The sequence below is a fragment of the Triturus cristatus genome, chromosome 5_2, assembly GCF_964204655.1.
Source record: "Triturus cristatus chromosome 5_2, aTriCri1.1, whole genome shotgun sequence".
Classification (NCBI taxonomy): Eukaryota; Metazoa; Chordata; class Amphibia; order Caudata; family Salamandridae; genus Triturus; species Triturus cristatus.
This window is the reverse complement of record NC_140588.1, coordinates 603,492,386-603,512,875: the sequence shown is the minus strand read 5'-3', so window position 1 is coordinate 603,512,875 and position 20,490 is coordinate 603,492,386. Positions and strand designations below refer to the sequence as shown.

The window sequence follows — 20,490 nt, the reverse complement described above, 5'->3', positions numbered from 1 at the left end:
TAGAAGGACCCGGCCCTGGGCACAATAATGGCTGGTGCACTCCCCCAAAATATTTTGCCATTGCCTACATGTGAGCAGTCACCATTAAAGAATCGAGAATATATGCAGCTGTTGGCTCTTCCTCATTGGGGATTACCTCACTGAAAAAACCATAGGTTTCAGGGGCGTTATAGTTAGCTGGACATTTCCCTCGTACAAAACCCTAGAAATTCCCCCGTTATAGTTAGTTCAGCTAACTATAACTCGCGCCCCCGCAATGCACTGCTGATGACGTCACATATTACATCACTCATGACATGGTCAGTGACATCACTGATGACAACTGAAATGACATCACTGATGACGTCATCCATGTGATAAATTAGTGCATCTTCTCACACCCTTTGATATACTCAATCAAAATTTCAAACGTCCATTCTCAAAACCATAGATACTCCAATACCAATAACTACATACCCACTCATTGACTCTTACATCTACACACACATCCACTCACTCACCTGTACAGTCACTCATACTTACGGTCACTCAGTACAGGACTATCATATGCATTTATACACCTACATAGACACACACACACCACCAATCATCCATAGAGGTACTCTCACACCTAGTCAGTCATGCAAATAATTAATCACACTCCCATTTACTCACCTATCCAGTTATACACACACAAGTTCACTTACTCATAAAAATAGTACCACATTCTTACGCTCTTATACAATCACTGATACAAGCACACACTCATCCATACAGTCACTCACAATCACACACTCTCACATATACCCACTTATACACTCTTACACACATATATACTGCCTTTCACATATGTAGTTACTCACACATGTACCACTGAGATATACATTCAATCACTAACACACCCATACATACACTCACCCAACCATACAATCCATCACAGATGTACTCTTAAAATCATTCACCCATAGAATCACCCACTCACACATGTATGCACAGAGTCACACACACCCCACCCACACAAACACTCAGGAGGCACCCAAACAGATACTCAGACAACAAAACAATAACCCATAGAGACACTCATTTTTTTGTTTGTTTTTGGAAGACCTTTATTTTGCACAGCTGCGTTATCTTACTGTACACATTCGCCAACCATGGCTGCTAATCAAGGAGACAGTAAGCAGTTAGTTCCAGACATTAGAACACAGCCATTCAGCCGGCAACCCGGGGGTCCGGCGGCGTTATACACACTAGAATTGTTACAGTCATCAGGCAAGTGCCTTGAGAAAGTACAGGTCCATGGTTTGCGTTTTTATGTTTTCCTCCTTGTTTGGTTTGTGTGGTTCTGTATGCTTAGTGTCAGCAACGGAGATGACGCTGCACTCCAGCCCGCATTGCGGCCAGTGTGGTCGTCACCCAGGCCCTCGTTGGGAAGCGCCCCATGTGTCGTGGTGGCTCTTGACCGTGGGGGTCCCCGGGCTGCGCAGTGTCAGCATCGTGTGTGCAATGCTGGCCGGAGCACGGCAGTAGTGTGTCGGTATAGCTCACTGTGACATGAAAGCTATCGATTAAAGTCGGCGAGTGCAGCCTACAGCTGCAGAGTTAGGGTCTATGCGCGGGTTGTGAGGCGCTCGTCCGTCCCCCCCGCGCTGCACCCCCAGGGTCGCTGGTCGTCGGGGCTATGTCCAGTATTCACCCCAATGAGTCCTGGTCAAGATCTCACCGAGAGCCCTGAACACACCCATCCGTGATGGGGTGCTTGTGTCATCGCATCTCTGCTGCCAGAGAGCGGTGTATGCCTAGTAGGGTATCGCTCCGGGGAGATCGGACGGCGCGCCCGTCCACTGGTATCCGCTATAAGATAGGAATCTGGTCAGGGAACATGACCAGTAAACAAACCGTCCCCCACGCGTATACGGCGTTAGGGGGAGATATTCTCCGAAATAAAGTTTATTTGACTGACTGACTGAGTAGGGGCTGAAATTGTAAATGCAGGTGAGGTCAAGGGGAGAGGGGGGAGATCATGGTGTGCTGTAGCGGGAGGGGTTGGCAGCTGTCCAATGGGGCACAGCGGGGCAGTGCAGTGTGTGCAGAAAGCAGCAGGTGGGAGGGGGGGGAGGAGCCCCCAGGCTGGTTAGGAGCCCAAAGCTGTGACGCCCACATGTATTTTTTCGGCACGCATGGCGCCCTACTGCGCCCGGGGGAGAAGGGCAAAGCGCGGCGGGGTGGCTATGTCTTCTCGCCGGCATGCCCAGCCAGGTGGTGTGCGTGCAGCTTCGAAGCTTGGCAGCAGTGATCGGGTAGTGTGTGTTATCTGTGCAGTGATGTAGCGCAGGCGCCGGCCACCTGTAGGACGGGAGCAGAGGCCACCAGAGGAGAGCAGGGGGGTCGGGAGTTGTCTCCGCCACAGCCTTAGGTCCGTCTCTACTTGGCTGCAAGAGATCGGGTGGGCCCATGGTCTCAGGTTATCCCTCGGTCCCGGCAGGCCATCTGGAATGCCTTAAGGAGCCCCGCGGTTTCCTCCCGAAGGAGCACCGTGCTCTCCGCCTGTGCCCAATTAATGAAGGAGGCTTTCCAGTGCCTAGCGTGCGGGGGGGTCGTGGCCCTCCAGTGTTTAGTGAGCAGGCGCTTGGCCGTTATAAGCCCCATGTCCCAGAAGCGTGCCTGCACTTTGTTAGTTTTCGTGCGCTTATACAAGCCTAATAAGCATGCCTCCCATGTGTGTGGCAGTTGCTCGTCGGTGTCGCGCGCAAGTAGGGTCAGTATTTCATCCCAATACGCCCGTATGTCAGGGCAGTGCCACAGCACATGTAAGAGGTCCGCTCCCAGTAGCGAGCAGCGCTGGCAAGCTGCGTCCGTCAGTGAGAAATATCTATTTATCTTGTCAGGCGTGAGGTATGCACGTTGCAATATATTGTATTGTATAATTTTAAAGCGGGGGTTACGTGGGATGATGGTCGGGCTAGCCAGAATCATTGTCCATTCTTTATCTGTCCAATGTCTACCCCTGTCTGCTGCCCATCGTTCTCTCAGCGGTAGTGTGGGTGGTTGCGAGTGTGCCTATAGAGCTTGCGCCAGCCAGTGTATGATATGCGAGCCATTGCCCATAACATGCAGATATTGCATGAAGCTGTGTATCGGGAGTTCCTCTGTGATGTCGCCCCAGGAAGTAGTGAGCGTGTGCAAGAGGGACGCATGCAGTAGGAACTGCCCCATCGGGAGAGCTGTGCCATCGGCCAGGTTTGCGAAGGTAAGCAATTCACCATCTGCGTACAGGTCACTCAGCGTGTCTACACCCGCACGCTCCCAGCTGGCTAAGTGGGCGTCAGTAAGCGGTCCCGTCGGGCCAGGTGTGCCCAAAAGCGTCAAAGTCGGGGCATATGGCTTAGTCGCTTGTGTGAGACGGAGGCACCGCAGAAAACACCTGCGCGCCACCGCCAAGTATATCTGGGATGGGCATTGCGTGCGGGTGATCGGGTGGAACAGCGTGTTGATTTGCATTCGCATCCAGGCAGCTGCGTTCGAGGCAGTATCCTCTAGGTGCTTGCCGCTCAGCCATCCCGCCACCCATTGCATCTGTGCTGAGAGGTAGTATAGCTCCATATTAGGAACCGCCAAGCCCCCCCAAGGCTGTGGGCATGTATAGCTTGGTCAGCGCTACTCGCGGTCTCCCCTTTGTTCCAGATGAGGCCGCGCAGCAGCACCTCTAGGTCGCGGAATAGTTTGGTGGGAACATACGTAGGCATGTTTGCAAAGTAATAAAGCAGGCGAGGCAGCACTATCATCTTAGTCAGCGCAATACGGCTAGGGACATTAAGGGGCAGGGTGTTCCAGAAGCCGATTTGCGCTCGGATGGAAGCTATTGTGCGGAGGAGGTTGCCCTCCAAGACGTCTGTTGGGTTTCTGTATATCCGTATCCCCAAGTAGCGAAAGGTAGTGGGGTACCACTGCAGCTTGTCCCCGCCCAGGCGGATGTCGCATTCAGGCGTGTCCGGACTGAAGGGGTAGGCTCCCGATTTGGACCAATTGACTCTTAAGCCCGACAATTCCCCAAAGGTGCGAAAAATGTCTGTGAGGGAGGCCGGGATGTCAGTTATATTTCTGACGTATAGTAATAGGTCATCCGCGTACAGTGAATACCGCATGTAGGCCGTCCGCTAACGGGATCCCCCATTCCAGCCCGTGTGCCCTGAGAGCCGCGGCCAGGGGTTCCATGGCTAGGGAAAACAGCAATGGTGACAATGGGCAGCCTTGTCTAGTGCCTCTGCGGACCCGGATGGCGTCCGAGAGGAGCCGGCCCGTGCGGACTCGGACTATCGGTCTGTCATATAGCAGTGCGACCATGGCTCCGTACCCTTCCCCTAGTTGGTACTTCTCCGTGACTGCTCTCAAGTACGGCCACTCGACCGAGTCAAAGGCCTTCTCCAGGTCCAATATCAGGCATCCCGCTCTGGGCCATTGTTGAGTGGCGTACTCCTGCACCCGAAAGAGGCGTCGGATATTGTGAGAAGTGTGGCGCGTGGGAACAAAGCCATTTTGGTCCTGATGTACCAGGTGAGGCACATGAGGGGCCAGCCTCCTGGCTAGTGCAGAGGCTAGTATCTTGTAATCCATATTTAGCAGCGCCAGGGGGCGATAAGAGCCCACCCGTGCGCTATCTTTGTCGGGCTTGAGAATAGAGACCAGAGTGGCCTCGTTTAACGTTGGGGGTAAAGCGGCGTCTTCTACTGCCGCGTTGTACATTCGCAGAAGTTCCGTGACAAGAATATCCGAGCCGGCCTTGTAAAGCTCAGCTGGCAGCCCGTCCGCGCCCGGGGATTTGCCATTAGACAGGTTAAAGATGGCTTCTCGGAGCTCGTCTGGTGCGAGCGGATCTCCCAGCTCAGCCTGCTGCGCAACAGTCAGTTGTGGCAGTTGCAGGGGGGAGAGATAGCCAGCAATATCAGGGTGGGGGACTGGCAGGCGGGAGCGGTACAACGCGTCATAGTGGGCGGTGAAGGCATCGTGTATGCGACATTGCGTGTATACTAGTTCCCCTCCCTCCGCCCGTATGGCCGCCACTGGGGCTGAGCGGTCCTCCTGGGAGATCAGCCAGGCCAAAAGTTTGCCAGGCCTGTCGCTTAGGTGGTGCGTTCTCGCCGAGTGTGCAGCGTAGTTGATGTTTCGGAGTCGCTCTAGTAGGCGCTCGTGTTCCGCGTGAGCGTCGTGTAGCGGGTCCTCGTCGCCATCTATAGCCCCCTCCTCCCTAGCGAGCAAGTCAGTCTCCATCCTGGTTAGGTCCCTCTCCAACTGGTGTCTCATGTGGCCCTGTGTGTGCAGACAGTGCCTGCGGAGCACTGCCTTGAGGGCGTCCCACTCCACCTGGGGGGTGGATGCCGTGCCTGCATTGCCTTCGAAGTACTGTGCGGCACGGGCGAGTAGGGAATCGTGGAAAGCCGCGTCTAGTAACAATGCAGGTTGCAGGCGCCACGTGGGCACAGGGGGGTGCGGTTGTTCCCAGGCGATGGACAAAAAGTGTGGGTTGTGGTCTGAGTGTGTGCGGCCCATGTAATGTGTATCTGTTACGTGGGGTAGAAGGCCAGTGGATGCCATGAACCGATCCAGGCGGACGTGCAAATCATGAGCGCCGGAGTAGTAGGAATATGCCCGCGTCCCCTGGTTGCGCGCTCTCCAAACATCGTGTAGGTCCCACTGCGCGGCCCACCCCTGTAGTGCTTTCGTGGCTCCCCGTGTGGAGGCGTTAGCTGGGGGTGGGGAGGAGCGATCCAGTATTATATCTAGATTGCAATTATAATCGCCCCCCAGTATCCACGAGGTTGCATGCCAAGGCGCCATGGTCGCTGAGAGACGCGCCAGGAAACTGCCCTGATCAACATTGGGGGAGTAGAGGGACACTAGTGCAATGTGCTGTCCATCGAGCCTGCCTCGTGCAGCGGTAAATCTGCCCTCCCGGTCTATTGCAGTATCCGTGACCTCCCAAGGGGTCCCCGGACGGATCCATATCAGCGTGCCGCGAGCATATGAGGAATAGTCCGTGGCATACAGTTGCCCTCGCCATCTGTGGTGCAGCGCCCGTACCTCAGCCTTGTTTAAGTGTGTTTCTTGGAGTAGCGCTATGTTGATCTTATGCCGCTTTAGATATGAGTAAATATGATAGCGTCTAGCCGGTGTGTGCATCTCCCTGACATTCCAGGTGCATATTCTCACATCAGCCATAGCAGTCATATGCGTGTGCGTCTCCCGCTCCCTCCCAAGCCGGAACGCTCTACACAGTGTTCCCCCAAGTCCAGCGTTTCGCTCCCACCGCGAAGGTATTGTTGATGCCGTGTGTGTAGTGCCATGATCTCCAGCAGTACATGGGGGTAGGGAAGATAGGGAAAACATATAAACTCAACGTAGCAACAAAGGTAATAATACCAAAAGGTCGGCTGCACAACATGTCGCCGTCCAAACGCTCGAGTGAGCTCGTAAACTATACAGTCTTAAGGGGCACCTTGTGGCTTATATTTCAGCAGTAAACAGAACTATGTAGTCTTTGGAAAGCTCGGCGTCCCTCCCGGGTGAGGTGTGGAGGCCGCTGCTGCCCGGCGGACGTTCAGTGTCTGCCGCTCAGTACCGCATCAGCGGCCCCTCCGGGTGTCAGTGAGGCATGGGCAAAGGTCCCAGGGGGGGCGTACCCCTCTTTGAGCGTCTCTCGTGGTAGCAGATTGATGGGGTAGTGTCTTAAGTGAGGCGTTTGTGCCTGTGTTGTGGGCGGGTGAGTCGCGTGTCTACAAACAGAAAAAGTACTCACAGTGTCTCGCTCCACTCTCTAGTCCCCGGAGCAGCGGTGGTCTGGACGCAGAGAGGCCCATGAGTCTCCCAATGGAGGGCGAGGCAGCCAGGCAGGAGCCGGGGTAGGCCCACACCGCGCCGCAGGGGGAACACCGTTGCCGGTCCCCAGTCAGCCAAAGAGATCCACGGTCTGCGGCGTGACGTCCGGGGGTTCCCCCGAGCACTGGGTATCCGGGAGGCCATAGATCGCCTCATCGTCCGTCAAGGACACGGAGGGGCTAGCGCCCGGATGAAGTGATTGCGCCGGGGAGTTACTGATTTCCGCTACCTTGCGTAGGGCATCTCGCTGTCCGTGTTGAATCAGGTCCTCCGACGGGGGGTGAATCATCGCATCTCTGGCCAGTGGAGGCGTGGGCGACCTGCGGCGGCGCCGTCGTCGTGGTCCTCGGGTCCGCACCGTGGCGGCCGTCCCCAACACTCTCCTCGGCACCTCGGGCATTCCCCCATCCAGCCAGGCCTCCGCTTCCTCAGGGCTTGCAAAGAAGTGGGTCTTGTCTCGTGCTACCACTCGCAGTTTGGCGGGGAAGAGTAGCGAGTACTTGAGGTTTGCATCTCGCAGTCGCCTTTTGACCGCCAGGAAGGAATGCCTCTGTCTCTGAACTTGCACCGTATAGTCCGGAAAGAACATCACCTGGGCATTGTCTATTCTGATTTCCCCTTGTGTCCTGGCTGCTCGCAGTATGGCATCGCGATCCCTGTAGTTGAGGACACGGAGAATAAACGGTCTAGGGTGAGAGCCAGGGGGGAGCGGTCTCGTGGGCACTCGGTGGGCTCTCTCCACCACGAAGTAGGGGGAAAGCACGCCTGCAGGCAGCAGTTCACTCAGCCAGTCCTCCATGCGGCGAGCCGGATCCGCTCCTTCCCATTTCTCCGGAATGCCCACCAGGCGGATGTTGTTTCTGCGCGCCCGTCCCTCCGCATCCTCGGCCCGGTCTTCCAAGAAGTCCACTCTGTTCAGGAGGTCTTGTACTCTTTTGTCTGTCTGCGCCACCTGAGGTTCAATAACTGCCATTGTAGCTTCCAGTGTCTTGGTGCGGTCTTGTAGCTTCTTATGGTCGGCTCTGAGGTGGGTTAGGTCTATCGCCACGCCATCGATCCTGGTTTCCAGGGAGGTGCGTGTCTGTTGGAGGGATTCCTCCATCCTTTCCATGGCTGCTAGGACGCTGTCCAGCTTCGACGCCACTTGGTTAGCGTCCATCCTCGCCGTCGCTTTCGCTTGCTTTCCTTTCGCCGACGCGGTCCCTGTTCCGGTGCGTGTTCGCACCCCTCCAGGCATGGGGCTGGCAGTGCATGCGAGGTACACCCTCCTATCACAGGGGGGTGGAGGCCCGTCCCGCGCGGCGAATCACCCCGGCGCCGCCCAGACCGCCGCCGCGGGTCGGATGCCACCTCCAGGGAGAGGGGCAGCCCACACACCGGTCCTAGCGCGTCTCCAAGTTCCGCAGCCGTGGGCCTCTCGGCCCCGCGCAGCGCGGCCTGATCGTCGCAGCTCCAGGGGCACCAGGCCGCGAAGGGCGACCCGTCTGGTAATCGGATGCCAGATGTCTCCTACCCGGTTGAACCCATAGAGACACTCATATAGCTATTCACAAAACCATGCAGCCGCTTATACACCAACAGACAGACAGATACAGACATTCACACAGTTTAGTCACTAGTCTGCAGTAAGATATGTTTAATGACTCACTTATAGAGTCAGTCACGCACCTACTAAATCATCCATTCACACAGTTATACCCCCACTCATTCTGCCATAGGTTTTTCCCTATATATATATTAAACATATTTAAAATTTACAGAAACACACACTCACTGGATGACGTCATCAGTGATGTCATCAGTGATGTCATTTCAGATGTCATCAGTGATGTCACTGACCATAACTATAACGGGGGAATTTCTAGGGTTTTGTACGAGGGTTTTGTATGAGGGAAATGTCCAGCTAACTATAACGCCCCTGAAACCTATGGTTTTTTCAGTGAATATATATATACATACACGCACGCACGCACGACTTCAGGTCAAACTGCTTTTAATTTTCCAATTGGCTTTGCATGACGCATTTCGCTATATTAGCTTTCTCAAATGCTGCCAAACAATTCACGGTTCTCCTGCCCTTCCTTTAAGCTGCCTGCTTCATTTTGATTGGTTGAGGCAGTACGGACGTTGTGCCACAGGGAAAAGCCGAACCCAAGAGTCCAGTTCCAAGCAGAGCAGACACCAACGTAAGTACTTGCCCCAGTGGGCGGTGTCTGCTCCCGTCTCCCATGGCCACCTAGTTTGTGAAGGCTTCGGTGTTAATGTGAGCGGGGTAGCAATGTCCTGGTTCCTTCACCCCACCGTCAAGAATCCCGATGCTCGCCTGTGCACACCGCCTGAGTAAGCAGTGTGTCCCCTGCGAAGTTGCCGTCCATCAATGATAGCCAGGCAATATTCACGTGAGCGGTGTTCTGGCGTATATATATCCTCATCCTGCTTTAACTGGCCAGGGAATGTGCCCAAACTGACGTCAGGCACCAGAAATACAGACACACGAGGGCGTCTTATAAGTAATCCTGACTCTGCTGCCTGTTTGATAGCAAAAAATGTGACTGGGCAGCAGAGCGTTAAAGAATACACCGATCGGCTGGAAAACATCCTTACAGCACGATTGCTACACCAAATGGTGCCCCCCTCAGGCCAGAGCTTGTTAAACGACGGCGCACCATTTAATCCCCTCAGCGGTTTGAAATGCGTGCGCCGCGTCCCCCTGTCTACCACCCCCCTGGTGGCGGAAGGACCGGAACGAGCGCACCAAGGCAAGCCGCCGGGTAGCAGTGTAGAAACACTCCAGTAGCTTTACTTTCTAATTAGGGAAAAGAAAAAAACACACTCAGACGCGCTGACCAACTGTAAAGAAGGTATCAGAAAAACACATCGGCAGCGCATCTGGAGCGAGAGACAAGTCTGCTCAGAGGAATAAAACCTCCGTCACCCACTGAGAACGCAGCTGAGATAATAAGCAGTTAGTCACAGCAGGTGCATGAGGAAAGAAAACCATGAGCTGAACACAATGGAAAATTAGTTAAGAATATAAACACCCGTTTTCCAGAAACAATTCCACACAAATGAACATAGCAATCTAGGGAAAGCATATAACCACACAGTTAAATCCAACAGTATACAATACAATTGAAATAAGACAAATATTCCCACAGAGTAGGAAAGGCACGGGCGAGTAGGGAATCGTGGAAAGCCGCGTCTAGTAACAATGCAGGTTGCAGGCGCCACGTGGGCACAGGGGGGTGCGGTTGTTCCCAGGCGATGGACAAAAAGTGTGGGTTGTGGTCTGAGTGTGTGCGGCCCATGTAATGTGTATCTGTTACGTGGGGTAGAAGGCCAGTGGATGCCATGAACCGATCCAGGCGGACGTGCAAATCATGAGCGCCGGAGTAGTAGGAATATGCCCGCGTCCCCTGGTTGCGCGCTCTCCAAACATCGTGTAGGTCCCACTGCGCGGCCCACCCCTGTAGTGCTTTCGTGGCTCCCCGTGTGGAGGCGTTAGCTGGGGGTGGGGAGGAGCGATCCAGTATTATATCTAGATTGCAATTATAATCGCCCCCCAGTATCCACGAGGTTGCATGCCAAGGCGCCATGGTCGCTGAGAGACGCGCCAGGAAACTGCCCTGATCAACATTGGGGGAGTAGAGGGACACTAGTGCAATGTGCTGTCCATCGAGCCTGCCTCGTGCAGCGGTAAATCTGCCCTCCCGGTCTATTGCAGTATCCGTGACCTCCCAAGGGGTCCCCGGACGGATCCATATCAGCGTGCCACGAGCATATGAGGAATAGTCCGTGGCATACAGTTGCCCTCGCCATCTGTGGTGCAGCGCCCGTACCTCAGCCTTGTTTAAGTGTGTTTCTTGGAGTAGCGCTATGTTGATCTTATGCCGCTTTAGATATGAGTAAATATGATAGCGTCTAGCCGGTGTGTGCATCTCCCTGACATTCCAGGTGCATATTCTCACATCAGCCATAGCAGTCATATGCGTGTGCGTCTCCCGCTCCCTCCCAAGCCGGAACGCTCTACACAGTGTTCCCCCAAGTCCAGCGTTTCGCTCCCACCGCGAAGGTATTGTTGATGCCGTGTGTGTAGTGCCATGATCTCCAGCAGTACATGGGGGTAGGGAAGATAGGGAAAACATATAAACTCAACGTAGCAACAAAGGTAATAATACCAAAAGGTCGGCTGCACAACATGTCGCCGTCCAAACGCTCGAGTGAGCTCGTAAACTATACAGTCTTAAGGGGCACCTTGTGGCTTATATTTCAGCAGTAAACAGAACTATGTAGTCTTTGGAAAGCTCGGCGTCCCTCCCGGGTGAGGTGTGGAGGCCGCTGCTGCCCGGCGGACGTTCAGTGTCTGCCGCTCAGTACCGCATCAGCGGCCCCTCCGGGTGTCAGTGAGGCATGGGCAAAGGTCCCAGGGGGGGCGTACCCCTCTTTGAGCGTCTCTCGTGGTAGCAGATTGATGGGGTAGTGTCTTAAGTGAGGCGTTTGTGCCTGTGTTGTGGGCGGGTGAGTCGCGTGTCTACAAACAGAAAAAGTACTCACAGTGTCTCGCTCCACTCTCTAGTCCCCGGAGCAGCGGTGGTCTGGACGCAGAGAGGCCCATGAGTCTCCCAATGGAGGGCGAGGCAGCCAGGCAGGAGCCGGGGTAGGCCCACACCGCGCCGCAGGGGGAACACCGTTGCCGGTCCCCAGTCAGCCAAAGAGATCCACGGTCTGCGGCGTGACGTCCGGGGGTTCCCCCGAGCACTGGGTATCCGGGAGGCCATAGATCGCCTCATCGTCCGTCAAGGACACGGAGGGGCTAGCGCCCGGATGAAGTGATTGCGCCGGGGAGTTACTGATTTCCGCTACCTTGCGTAGGGCATCTCGCTGTCCGTGTTGAATCAGGTCCTCCGACGGGGGGTGAATCATCGCATCTCTGGCCAGTGGAGGCGTGGGCGACCTGCGGCGGCGCCGTCGTCGTGGTCCTCGGGTCCGCACCGTGGCGGCCGTCCCCAACACTCTCCTCGGCACCTCGGGCATTCCCCCATCCAGCCAGGCCTCCGCTTCCTCAGGGCTTGCAAAGAAGTGGGTCTTGTCTCGTGCTACCACTCGCAGTTTGGCGGGGAAGAGTAGCGAGTACTTGAGGTTTGCATCTCGCAGTCGCCTTTTGACCGCCAGGAAGGAATGCCTCTGTCTCTGAACTTGCACCGTATAGTCCGGAAAGAACATCACCTGGGCATTGTCTATTCTGATTTCCCCTTGTGTCCTGGCTGCTCGCAGTATGGCATCGCGATCCCTGTAGTTGAGGACACGGAGAATAAACGGTCTAGGGTGAGAGCCAGGGGGGAGCGGTCTCGTGGGCACTCGGTGGGCTCTCTCCACCACGAAGTAGGGGGAAAGCACGCCTGCAGGCAGCAGTTCACTCAGCCAGTCCTCCATGCGGCGAGCCGGATCCGCTCCTTCCCATTTCTCCGGAATGCCCACCAGGCGGATGTTGTTTCTGCGCGCCCGTCCCTCCGCATCCTCGGCCCGGTCTTCCAAGAAGTCCACTCTGTTCAGGAGGTCTTGTACTCTTTTGTCTGTCTGCGCCACCTGAGGTTCAATAACTGCCATTGTAGCTTCCAGTGTCTTGGTGCGGTCTTGTAGCTTCTTATGGTCGGCTCTGAGGTGGGTTAGGTCTATCGCCACGCCATCGATCCTGGTTTCCAGGGAGGTGCGTGTCTGTTGGAGGGATTCCTCCATCCTTTCCATGGCTGCTAGGACGCTGTCCAGCTTCGACGCCACTTGGTTAGCGTCCATCCTCGCCGTCGCTTTCGCTTGCTTTCCTTTCGCCGACGCGGTCCCTGTTCCGGTGCGTGTTCGCACCCCTCCAGGCATGGGGCTGGCAGTGCATGCGAGGTACACCCTCCTATCACAGGGGGGTGGAGGCCCGTCCCGCGCGGCGAATCACCCCGGCGCCGCCCAGACCGCCGCCGCGGGTCGGATGCCACCTCCAGGGAGAGGGGCAGCCCACACACCGGTCCTAGCGCGTCTCCAAGTTCCGCAGCCGTGGGCCTCTCGGCCCCGCGCAGCGCGGCCTGATCGTCGCAGCTCCAGGGGCACCAGGCCGCGAAGGGCGACCCGTCTGGTAATCGGATGCCAGATGTCTCCTACCCGGTTGAACCCATAGAGACACTCGTATAGCTATTCACAAAACCATGCAGCCGCTTATACACCAACAGACAGACAGATACAGACATTCACACAGTTTAGTCACTAGTCTGCAGTAAGATATGTTTAATGACTCACTTATAGAGTCAGTCACGCACCTACTAAATCATCCATTCACACAGTTATACCCCCACTCATTCTGCCATAGGTTTTTCCCTATATATATATTAAACATATTTAAAATTTACAGAAACACACACTCACTGGATGACGTCATCAGTGATGTCATCAGTGATGTCATTTCAGATGTCATCAGTGATGTCACTGACCATAACTATAACGGGGGAATTTCTAGGGTTTTGTACGAGGGTTTTGTATGAGGGAAATGTCCAGCTAACTATAACGCCCCTGAAACCTATGGTTTTTTCAGTGAATATATATATACATACACGCACGCACGCACGACTTCAGGTCAAACTGCTTTTAATTTTCCAATTGGCTTTGCATGACGCATTTCGCTATATTAGCTTTCTCAAATGCTGCCAAACAATTCACGGTTCTCCTGCCCTTCCTTTAAGCTGCCTGCTTCATTTTGATTGGTTGAGGCAGTACGGACGTTGTGCCACAGGGAAAAGCCGAACCCAAGAGTCCAGTTCCAAGCAGAGCAGACACCAACGTAAGTACTTGCCCCAGTGGGCGGTGTCTGCTCCCGTCTCCCATGGCCACCTAGTTTGTGAAGGCTTCGGTGTTAATGTGAGCGGGGTAGCAATGTCCTGGTTCCTTCACCCCACCGTCAAGAATCCCGATGCTCGCCTGTGCACACCGCCTGAGTAAGCAGTGTGTCCCCTGCGAAGTTGCCGTCCATCAATGATAGCCAGGCAATATTCACGTGAGCGGTGTTCTGGCGTATATATATCCTCATCCTGCTTTAACTGGCCAGGGAATGTGCCCAAACTGACGTCAGGCACCAGAAATACAGACACACGAGGGCGTCTTATAAGTAATCCTGACTCTGCTGCCTGTTTGATAGCAAAAAATGTGACTGGGCAGCAGAGCGTTAAAGAATACACCGATCGGCTGGAAAACATCCTTACAGCACGATTGCTACACCAAATGGTGCCCCCCTCAGGCCAGAGCTTGTTAAACGACGGCGCACCATTTAATCCCCTCAGCGGTTTGAAATGCGTGCGCCGCGTCCCCCTGTCTACCACCCCCCTGGTGGCGGAAGGACCGGAACGAGCGCACCAAGGCAAGCCGCCGGGTAGCAGTGTAGAAACACTCCAGTAGCTTTACTTTCTAATTAGGGAAAAGAAAAAAACACACTCAGACGCGCTGACCAACTGTAAAGAAGGTATCAGAAAAACACATCGGCAGCGCATCTGGAGCGAGAGACAAGTCTGCTCAGAGGAATAAAACCTCCGTCACCCACTGAGAACGCAGCTGAGATAATAAGCAGTTAGTCACAGCAGGTGCATGAGGAAAGAAAACCATGAGCTGAACACAATGGAAAATTAGTTAAGAATATAAACACCCGTTTTCCAGAAACAATTCCACACAAATGAACATAGCAATCTAGGGAAAGCATATAACCACACAGTTAAATCCAACAGTATACAATACAATTGAAATAAGACAAATATTCCCACAGAGTAGGAAAGGCACTTATCTTGGCTGCGCAGCAGCGAAGAAAGAGGATGAAGGGCCAGTGAGGACAGACTAGGTTGGTGCTGGACTGTCCCTGATTGACGAGCTCAGGATTATTCCTTAATGGGCATTTTCTTTACTACATTTTGTTTTCCCCAAGGTTTCATGGGAAATGTAGTTTTGTTTGTTAAAGTTGGCTGCTGTTAATAAAGTGAAGAGAGGAGGCATAATCCTCTCCTCCAGTCCTGACATAAAATAATCAGACAGTCCTTTCTTGGGGCAATGAAGCACCTTTATCTTTACTGATCCCCATTTTTAAATTCATATTTTCTCATGATTTATGTACTTATTTTCACTCTCTTCCTGTTCTTTCACACTTTCTTTGTCTGCTCTATTATCAGTCATGTTTGCCCTTTCCATTCATATAGGGAATACAGCAATATTTAATTTTCTCTCTCCAAGAGGCTTATGTGGACATATGCAGCTTAAATTAACATTTAAATCCTGCAAGTCTCAAGATTTAAAAAACACTCTGCGGACATTTAAGAAAGTCTGAGAAGAAAGGGAAAAAGATGAGGCAAGGCTTAGGAGGATCCTGAAGCAACAGGGAATGTTAAGGACAGCAGAGGGTTCTGGAAAGTAGTGAACTTCTCTTTTTTCCAGACTATGCAGCTCTCAAGTTTGAGTGGTTTATTCCCGTTAACATTTGGATCAATCACTTTTCTAAGGTCTTTGATGTAGATTATATCAATAAACAGTCATTCATTGAGCATATGCTCATGTCCAGCTTTTGAGTGTAATGCTTCACTCAAGTGTTAGATATGATTGCTTGCTCCTATCACTACTGAAATCACAATTTCACTGTGAAGCGTCTGACACCCTGTCACATTTGCACTACATAAAACACTAAATAAATAAATAAACTAATTTGGCAGCTGCATTTGTATTATGTCAAAGTATTGACATTAAAGAAGTTACTTTAGCAATCAAAAAGAGCCCCTCAGTGAAGATGCCAGGACCTGATGGAGTTCCAGTGGACATTTTCAAATAGAATATTCCACTTTGGGCTTCAAGAATTACTAACGTTTTACGAGCTGATACTGTTGGCCCAATAATAGCTTAATGGAAAGAAGCAGTGATAGCACTCATTTTTAAAAAGGGTGATAGAAACTAACCTAGTTGTTGTTGACCTGTCTCTTTAATGGACAACGCAACTAAAATCTTGGGCTGAGTCCTTCTTTCTAGATTGGAGGTTTGAGCAGAAGACAATAAAGTCTTGTCAAATATGCAAACTGGATTCTACCCAGGCATTGGTACAGTAGAGCAATGCCTCAGTGATGCATCCTAATTAAGGCTCCCAGTGTTCTAGTTTTACTGATGTTTACCAGATAAATACAGCCAGAAAACATTGTGTTTCCTGTCTGCATTTATTTTTAAATGCAGAAAAATACTGAAAATTGTGCTTCTTGTGAGAGACTCTCAGTGCCATCTTTCATGAATTCATGGCAAAAGCTACACAGATAGTCAGCATAAGGAGTTAAAGAACAGGACGAGAATTCATTAGAAACAGGCATATGTTAACATACATTTGTTGTATAACGCTAATATGCACCTCTGGGTGTAGTGTTTATAGATATATGTGGCTTCTTAATTTGCTCAAACGCAGCAGACATCCGCTTATTAGTGCACATTTAAGAATTAAATAAATGTGGGAATATACCATTTTACGGCTCCATTTATATCCAAAACACAAAATAAATATGGATGAATACCAATAAGATGGCCCAACATAAATATGGATAATTACAGATGGAAATGTTAAAAAAAGAAAAAATTACATAACGCTGGGAGTCGTACTCTTAATAGGGAAGTACATAAAGGCCAGGTGAAGTGCCATATATAATAGCTTTCATGAACCTCTCCTGTGCTCTCAACACTGTAAATTGTTCAAAACTGTGGACTCTAATGAAAAACATGGGAGTTGAGAATGCACTTGTCATGCATCTTAGGCGCCTATATTGGGGAACGTGTGCAAAGTAGTGCTTAATTTGAGCCTGTGGTTTCCAGTGCTTAGCACTGCTTGCACTTATTCATCAACACTAACGCTATTCATGAGCACCCGTTAAGGACACAGTAATCTATGGTAGGCACAGGGATGTTAAGTAATTTTCCCAGAATCACAGGATGTTTTGCTGACGCCGAGGCTGGAACCTGGTTACCCAGCTCCGAAGTTAGTAGCTCTTCCCATTACGCTACATCCTCACCCCACTTTCATGGTTAGTAGATGGTTCTGTTTTAAGTGGCGTTACCAGGAGAATTGGACTGGTGCAAGCTGCCCCCTTACGAAAGCCCCAGCACTTTTTTTTGTGCAAATTAACCACTGCTGCAAAGGTACGATATGGGCAAAATGGAGAGTGTTCATCACTAAATGTTTTAAATGTTGTGTATGATAGTGCTGCATCTTGGCCCAATAGTTGTTTCAGCAGCTGGGGCACTTAATGGTCTTGAGAGGTGGTGTTGAGAGGTGGAGCCTCAGCAGCAACTTGTTTATAGCCTCCGAGCACAGTACCCGACGCACCCCAGCACTGTGATGCGAAACTGGAAAGTGAGACTTGATAAGCAGCAGAGCACAGCTGTTATTTCATTGTTGTAACTTTGCTGATGAACAGGATCCCCAGGAATGATTGGAATACCTGCATACCAGCAAATGTACAGCAATGAAGGAAACATCCATGCCTGGACTACCTGAAAACCCTAAAACCCCCACAACAGAAGAAACAGCTGAAGTGGAGCTGCTTCTATGACATCAAATTTGCTTTCTGTTCCTGGTGTTATTTGGAAGGTTCTGCAATAAGAAGCATGTACAGTAAGTCCCTGCTGGAGCAGCTGCATGCCACCTACAGCCCAGTCATGGATGTAGTCCATCAGAGGGTACTGCATCCCTCGTAGGCTTTGCTGGGCGCACTTCTAAAGAGAAAATTGTTTCTACCAAACAAACTGCCTCACAATTCTGTGCACAGTGTATCCCTACCAATGTGGCACTACAGCCAATCCAAGATTTTTAGAAAACACTTAAATGCTGATATATTTAAATCCATGCTTCTTGTCCTAATTACTGGACTACACATCACGGAATGGAACATGCTGTTGGCTAAAAAAAGCTGACATATAGGCTGCCAAGTGGCCACGTCAGACATAACATGAGGCCACCTGGCAGTTATTGTCTCATTTGTATTTGTGGACCTCGGTAATATTATATCTGTCTAACCCCACTTATTTATATATTTATCAACTTAACCACGCTGATTTTCTTGCCCATTTGCCCTAGCTTCCACCCACCCCATACCTATGCTTTTCTTCATCTTTTCCTCTGCTTCTACTTATGCATACATGCATTTCACTGACCCGCGACATTGCAGATATCATTCACATTCACCGATGTTTTCATCATCCATTCATCCGTCCTTTTCCCATTATTCACACATCCTCACCACTTGCATGCATCTAGTTATGCGCACACACCCATCCATCTGCCCAGCTATCCACTGTTGCATGCGCATCTACTTCCTTTCTTCTATTCATCCATACACACACCCACTCACTTTATTTGATAATTACTTATGGAAACTGTTTAATTGTTTGTTTAATTATATTATATACATCTGAGTTTATACACATCTAATAAAAGCAGAATCAGTTTGTTACCAGCTCTAGTCACCAATCCCAATAGGGCCCCCACTGAGTAATTGAAAGGGGACACTGATTGGAGATGCAGGGTAACCAGCAGCCACAGGAATCAAAGGTTACACCTAAGTAAGAGAACTCGCTAACATGTGTAATATTTTGCCCCTTAATTGAAATGGGTCCAGGTTTTGCATTGTTTCTTTCCACATACCATATAATGCGACTTTGCTATATTAACTTCTAGGTCTAAATCACCCATGAATTTAACAAAAGCCTCTATAAGACCACAAAGACCATTTGGTGCGTGCAAAAGCAAGACTGCATCAGCAGAATAGAGTAAGACTTGCACATATTTAGCTTTCGCTTTCAGTACGTCCTTCCCCCGTCTTACTAAAAAGGAGTGCAACCCATTAATAAATAAAAGAAATAAAATGGAGGCTAAGACACATTACTGATGGACACCTGTCTTGACAGATTGAAAGGTTCCGTACATTCACCCTCTGTGTCATATCTAACTGAGGCACTGGCCCAATCATGCAAAGCCTGTAGAAATATAACTAGTGAATGGGGCAGGCCTGTCTTGAACAGAATGCATCATAGTTTGGAGTGATTTACCTTATTAAAAGCACTGCTAAGATTCATTAAAGCAAGGCATAATGGACCTTTCTTTACAATCACGTACTTCCCTAGTTGCTTCTTGGGTTTGTAGGGGAATAGTGTGGGAAAGTATTTAAAATATAAGTATTTGGGTTTTTTCACAATTATCCTATGTTAAATGAATATTTAATTGGTAATTAATAATGTTAGTTATTTGGATTATTTGTTAAGTAAATTATCGGTTGCAATTTAATTGTTAATTCATTGATAAGTGTGTGTGTGTAATGAACTTTGTAAAATGTACTTTATATTTATTATTTGCTTTAATTTAGTTTTATTTAATTACTATTATGATTTCTTTATCATTTATTTTAGTTTTTGGGAATTGGTGGTTTTGTTTTGGGTTGTAGGAAGGGGAGCGAAGTGTATTTATTTAAAATTATTGAATTTGTTTTTAATTTTTTTAATTAGTTTGTATTATTCGTTTTCAGATGCATTTAATAATATGTATTTATAAAGCATATATTTTTATCTTGAATTATTGTAATAATTTTATGTTGCTAGATGTTTAAATGTTCCCTGCTTTTGCTTATGTTGAAATACGAATAGTCAATGTAATGCCTTCAAAGTCCAACACTTTCCCAACTGTTGTCTAGACTGGAGTAGAAATAGTAAACTTTTGCTTAGACTCGAGCAGAAATAGTAAATCTAACCCCTCCAAATCCCGGCACTTTCCTTACTGTTGCTTAGATTGGATTTGGAATGTTAAATCTCACCTCTGCAAAGCTGAACACTATACATGATTTTGCTTACATGGAAGTAGGAATAGTAAATCTAACCCCTTGAAAGTCTAACACTTTTCCTCCTGATGCTTAGATTCGAGTGGGACTAGTAAATATAACCTTTCAATAGTCCAGCACTTTCCCTACTGTTGATTATATTGGATTTGGAATAGCAAGACTAACCCCTCGTCAATCAATCAACACTTTCCCTGATTTGAGTCCCACACTTTTCCTGTTTTTTTTACGTTGAATTGGCAGTAGTAAATCTAACTTCGCCAAAGTCCAACGTTTATCTTACTTTTGCTTAGATTGAAGTTAGAAGATACAATGTGACTCCTTTGAATCCCAAAACGTTTGCTAGTATTGTTTTTTTTTTTTTAAATTGATATTTTATAAAATATTTTTTTTGTAATGTTTATATAATTTATGAAAAAATAAAAAAAATTATTTATGTTTATATTTTTTAGTTAAGTGGTATATATATGTTTGTTCATATGTTTAATTTTTAAGATATTATTAAAATTAATGTAATTATTTTAAAAATTAGTAAAATATTTTCATATTTTTATACTATACACACATTTCATAAACAGATATACATGTGCGAGAATTTATATAATAATTTTATTTGTATATTTAGTTCACAGTATTAATTATAACTGTTTTTATATTGTATTGAATATTTAAATTAGATTACATTTATGTTTTGGTTATATATGTGTTTGTAGCTTTTTACTTTTAGGTTTTAAAATGTTTTTAAAAATTGTTTAAATATTTTATTTGTTAA

At 49.5% G+C, this 20,490-nt stretch overlaps 1 protein-coding gene across 1 annotated transcript in view; it reads left to right on the top strand.

Moving 5' to 3' along the window:
- The window catches only part of RBM41 (RNA binding motif protein 41), a 129,783-nt gene that overhangs the window by 103,044 nt on the left and 6,249 nt on the right, over positions 1–20,490 (top strand). The window lies entirely within an intron of this gene.